Raw genomic sequence first — 5000 nt, forward strand, 5'->3', positions numbered from 1 at the left:
TTATTTTGTGAGAGACTTTAAACATACTCCAAGGGTCTGCTTGAAGACCTCTCAAGTCCCTCACACAGCCAGAAAATACATTTTGAAATACTTGCTCATTCTCTGAAACTGCCCTCATGTAAACCTGCCCCACTGCATCTAACACCATAAAATGTACCATCCTTATTTCCTGAATCTTTGCTCAAAGACCTACGTTGGCTCTATCAGTATGCGCCCATGCTATCCCAACCAGCAACCTTATCATTTTAAACTGCCCCACCTCTATTCGAAAGAACCTGTTTGTTTGAACTGACCCCTCTTTTCCCCACTGGTTGGCCCCACTTACCTTTTTCTTTCCTTTACAGATTACGGCCTGGGTACCCTGGGCTTATCCGGACCAACTACAGAGCCATAACGCCACTAGGGCGGCGATGGACACTGCACGGAGGCTTATTAATATGAAAAACCATAGCAGGGTTCGTGCGGCATCAACCTTATATGCACAACCATGTTTTGCCATTAGTTCATAGTGCACCTGATGGGCTCTGGAAGGCACAAGGAGAAGGCGTGGGAACACAGGGCCAGAAAGTTTGCACAGGGACTGCTTACATTTGCAAAATACCAAACATTGTACTCATTCTGTCAACGTTTTTGAAAAGTTATTACCTGAAACATAAGAGGCCTGCCTTCTCTGAGGAAAGAACTCAGGACCTTCAAATTATGAGACTGACGCGCTGCCTACTGCACTAAGCAGGTTCGGCTGGAGTATGTTTGGAGAACCTGGTGGAGAAACAGATCCAAGACCACGCTACTCACAAAGTGCAGATAGAAATATTCAAATAAAATGCAGCTAGCCCCATTGGTTCTATGGTATTTTGCGATCATATTTCTTTTCTGCGTCAGTAAAGAATCCAATCCTCTGATTCACAAGGACCGCGTTGCGGTCTACTGAACATCATGCTACTCTTCATGTTTAGAAAGGATATGTCCAATTGAATTTGCTGAAACAAAAAACACTTGTGCCCTCTCTGAGGCTCGAACTCAGGACCTTCAGAATATGAGACTGACGCGCTGCCTACTGCGCTAAGAAGGCTCTGCTGGAGTATTTTTGGAGAACTTGGTGGAGGACCAGATCTGAGACAACGCTACTCACACAGTCCAGATAGAAATATTAAAATAAAATGCAGCTAGCCCCATTGGTTCTATGGTATTTTGCGATCATATTTCTTTTCTGCGTCAGTAAAGAATCCAATCCTCTGATTCACAAGGACCGCGTTGCGGTCTACTGAACATCATGCTACTCTTCATGTTTAGAAAGGATATGTCCAATTGAATTTGCTGAAACAAAAAACACTTGTGCCCTCTCTGAGGCTCGAACTCAGGACCTTCAGATTATGAGACTGACGCGCTGCCTACTGCGCTAAGAAGGCTCTGCTGGAGTATTTTTGGAGAACTTGGTGGAGAACCAGATCTGAGACAACGCTACTCACACAGTCCAGATAGAAATATTAAAATAAAATGCAGCTAGCCCCATTGGTTCTATGGTATTTTGCGATCATATTTCTTTTCTGCGTCAGTAAAGAATCCAATCCTGTGATTCACAAGGACCGCGTTGCGGTCTACTGAACATCATTCTCCTCTTCATGTTTAGAAAGGATATGTCCAATTGAATTTGCTGAAACAAAAAACACTTGTGCCCTCTCTGAGGCTCGAACTCAGGACCTTCAGATTATGAGACTGACGCGCTGCCTACTGCGCTAAGAAGGCTCCGTTGGAGGCTCTTTGGATAACCTGGTGGAGAGCATGATTTGAGACCACGCTACTCACAAAGTCCAGATAGAAATATTCAAATAAAACGCAGCTAGCCCCAATTGGTTCTTTGGTATTTGGCAATCATATTTCTTTTCTGCGTCAGTAAAGAATCCAATCCTGTGATTCACAAGGACCGCGTTGCGGTCTACTGAACATCATGCTCCTCTTCATGTTTAGAAAAAATATGTCCAATTGTATTTGTTGAAACAAAAAACACTTGTGCCCTCTCTGAGGCTCGAACTCAGGACCTTCAGATTATGAGACTGACGCGCTGCCTACTGCGCTAAGAAGGCTGCGATTTTATGATTTGTTGATGAAGATTATGTGACACAACTCCACACTCAAAACTCCAGAGAGAATACGATCCATCTGAAAAGCTTCACTTGAATGTATAGTGTTTTGTACTTCAGATGTCTTCCATTCATCAATCAAGAGTCCCATCCTTCGATGCTTGAATTTTGAGCTAGTTATTTTGATATGCTCCAAAACAGGTAAGATGCCACAAACTTCCAACCCCTCCCTCGCTGGATATATACCTAACTCTTTTCAGCCCTTTTTTCTTACCAGTTTTTAATTCTCCTCCCCCAAAGTCCCTTTTGTAAGCAGGTCGCTTTTTTTCCCATTTGCAGAGAGTTTTGCTCCTTTCCTATATATATATGCATGATTAATTATGTGTTTCCACTTCCATCATTTAGTTTTCTTGTGTGCGTTCAGCCGGTTTCGTTATACTCGCTGCTTACATCGCTTATGTCAGGTTTGTATTATGTCACAGTTTGTTATGCTGTTATTTGACATCAGATCTCATGCTGATCTGCTTGCGGCTGGTGACAGGTAGCATGCCACAAAAACAAACCCCAAACTACATCATTATCACACCTGTGAGGCACACGGTTCATGAAGAGAGTCCAAACGCGCCCTCTAGTAACAGAGCAAGGTAACTGCCGGCCAGGTCAAGAAGGGTGGACGGGGCTGGGTTATGCAGATGAACTCCCAGAAGTTCCCAGACTGAACCCAAGAGGATTCCATCCTCCAGAACGCTTTATCCAGCCCATTAAAGCATCCAGCGGGCCACAGGAACATCCAGGAAGGCCAATCCAGGCTTTGCTCCTGAAGGAACTGTAGTTCAAAACCCACCCTCATTTAAAAGTGGCCAGGGTTCCTCCTAGCTTTTTGGTCTATAGAACCTGGCCGTTCGTGGCCGTTCGTGGCCAGTGAGGGAAAGTTGAAAGCTGCATTCCCTGCTGTGTGATTTAAACACAGCCAGGCTCACAAGGGCACTTTTATTATGCCGAAGGAGGGCCTTGCAGACTGTCCATGCCTGAGCCGCAACTGTGCCTGCGTTCCCCAGAGCCTTTCGTGGGCACAGGGGCAAGACAATCACCAGAAACAGAAGTGTCGAAATTGGCTGCATCCCCTTGTGCTACCCCTCTTTGCCTCTTTTCGCATTTGCCTTTCATGCAGTCGCCTCACTATTTGGCCGCTAGGCTTGGGTGCCCCACCTGTCTTTTGTAGAGTTTATTTTGTGAGAGACTTTAAACATACTCCAAGGGTCTGCTTGAAGACCTCTCAAGTCCCTCACACAGCCAGAAAATACATTTTGAAATACTTGCTCATTCTCTGAAACTGCCCTCATGTAAACCTGCCCCACTGCATCTAACACCATAAAATGTACCATCCTTATTTCCTGAATCTTTGCTCAAAGACCTACGTTGGCTCTATCAGTATGCGCCCATGCTATCCCAACCAGCAACCTTATCATTTTAAACTGCCCCACCTCTATTCGAAAGAACCTGTTTGTTTGAACTGACCCCTCTTTTCCCCACTGGTTGGCCCCACTTACCTTTTTCTTTCCTTTACAGATTACGGCCTGGGTACCCTGGGCTTATCCGGACCAACTACAGAGCCATAACGCCACTAGGGCGGCGATGGACACTGCACGGAGGCTTATTAATATGAAAAACCATAGCAGGGTTCGTGCGGCATCAACCTTATATGCACAACCATGTTTTGCCATTAGTTCATAGTGCACCTGATGGGCTCTGGAAGGCACAAGGAGAAGGCGTGGGAACACAGGGCCAGAAAGTTTGCACAGGGACTGCTTACATTTGCAAAATACCAAACATTGTACTCATTCTGTCAACGTTTTTGAAAAGTTATTACCTGAAACATAAGAGGCCTGCCTTCTCTGAGGAAAGAACTCAGGACCTTCAAATTATGAGACTGACGCGCTGCCTACTGCACTAAGCAGGTTCGGCTGGAGTATGTTTGGAGAACCTGGTGGAGAAACAGATCCAAGACCACGCTACTCACAAAGTGCAGATAGAAATATTCAAATAAAATGCAGCTAGCCCCATTGGTTCTATGGTATTTTGCGATCATATTTATTTTCTGCGTCAGTAAAGAATCCAATCCTGTGATTCACAAGGACCGCGTTGCGGTCTACTGAACATCATGCTCCTCTTCATGTTTAGAAAGGATATGTCCAATTGAATTTGCTGAAACAAAAAACACTTGTGCCCTCTCTGAGGCTCGAACTCAGGACCTTCAGATTATGAGACTGACGCGCTGCCTACTGCGCTAAGAAGGCTCTGCTGGAGTATTTTTGGAGAACTTGGTGGAGGACCAGATCTGAGACAACGCTACTCACACAGTCCAGATAGAAATATTAAAATAAAATGCAGCTAGCCCCATTGGTTCTATGGTATTTTGCGATCATATTTCTTTTCTGCGTCAGTAAAGAATCCAATCCTGTGATTCACAAGGACCGCGTTGCGGTCTACTGAACATCATGCTCCTCTTCATGTTTAGAAAGGATATGTCCAATTGAATTTGCTGAAACAAAAAACACTTGTGCCCTCTCTGAGGCTCGAACTCAGGACCTTCAGATTATGAGACTGACGCGCTGCCTACTGCGCTAAGAAGGCTCCGTTGGAGGCTCTTTGGATAACCTGGTGGAGAGCATGATTTGAGACCACGCTACTCACAAAGTCCAGATAGAAATATTCAAATAAAACGCAGCTAGCCCCAATTGGTTCTTTGGTATTTGGCAATCATATTTCTTTTCTGCGTCAGTAAAGAATCCAATCCTGTGATTCACAAGGACCGCGTTGCGGTCTACTGAACATCATGCTCCTCTTCATGTTTAGAAAGGATATGTCCAATTGAATTTGCTGAAACACAAAAAACACTTGTGCCCTCTCTGAGGCTCG

At 44.9% G+C, this 5000-nt stretch overlaps 7 non-coding genes across 7 annotated transcripts in view; all 7 read right to left on the bottom strand.

The window, feature by feature from the left end:
- Nucleotides 1-999: 999 nt before the first annotated feature.
- On the bottom strand, nt 1000-1072 carry TRNAM-CAU (transfer RNA methionine (anticodon CAU)). Its single transcript has one exon. It is a non-coding gene; the product is annotated as a tRNA-Met (tRNA).
- A 264-nt stretch (nt 1073-1336) lies between these two features.
- Nucleotides 1337-1409, bottom strand: TRNAM-CAU (transfer RNA methionine (anticodon CAU)). The gene has a single exon. It is a non-coding gene; the product is annotated as a tRNA-Met (tRNA).
- A 264-nt stretch (nt 1410-1673) lies between these two features.
- Nucleotides 1674-1746, bottom strand: TRNAM-CAU (transfer RNA methionine (anticodon CAU)). The gene has a single exon. It is a non-coding gene; the product is annotated as a tRNA-Met (tRNA).
- Nucleotides 1747-2011: 265 nt separating this feature from the next.
- Nucleotides 2012-2084, bottom strand: TRNAM-CAU (transfer RNA methionine (anticodon CAU)). The gene has a single exon. It is a non-coding gene; the product is annotated as a tRNA-Met (tRNA).
- A 2221-nt stretch (nt 2085-4305) lies between these two features.
- TRNAM-CAU (transfer RNA methionine (anticodon CAU)) lies at nt 4306-4378 on the bottom strand. Its single transcript has one exon. It is a non-coding gene; the product is annotated as a tRNA-Met (tRNA).
- Nucleotides 4379-4642: 264 nt separating this feature from the next.
- Nucleotides 4643-4715, bottom strand: TRNAM-CAU (transfer RNA methionine (anticodon CAU)). The gene has a single exon. It is a non-coding gene; the product is annotated as a tRNA-Met (tRNA).
- A 267-nt stretch (nt 4716-4982) lies between these two features.
- TRNAM-CAU (transfer RNA methionine (anticodon CAU)) overlaps nt 4983-5000 on the bottom strand; it is a 73-nt gene continuing 55 nt past the window's right edge. The window contains exon 1 of the tRNA in view: nt 4983-5000. This exon is cut by the window's right edge and continues 55 nt beyond it. This is a non-coding gene — a tRNA (tRNA-Met).

This window comes from Ambystoma mexicanum, chromosome 4p, assembly GCF_040938575.1.
Source record: "Ambystoma mexicanum isolate Mex_15411 chromosome 4p, UKY_AmexF1_1, whole genome shotgun sequence".
Taxonomy (NCBI): domain Eukaryota; kingdom Metazoa; phylum Chordata; class Amphibia; order Caudata; family Ambystomatidae; genus Ambystoma; species Ambystoma mexicanum.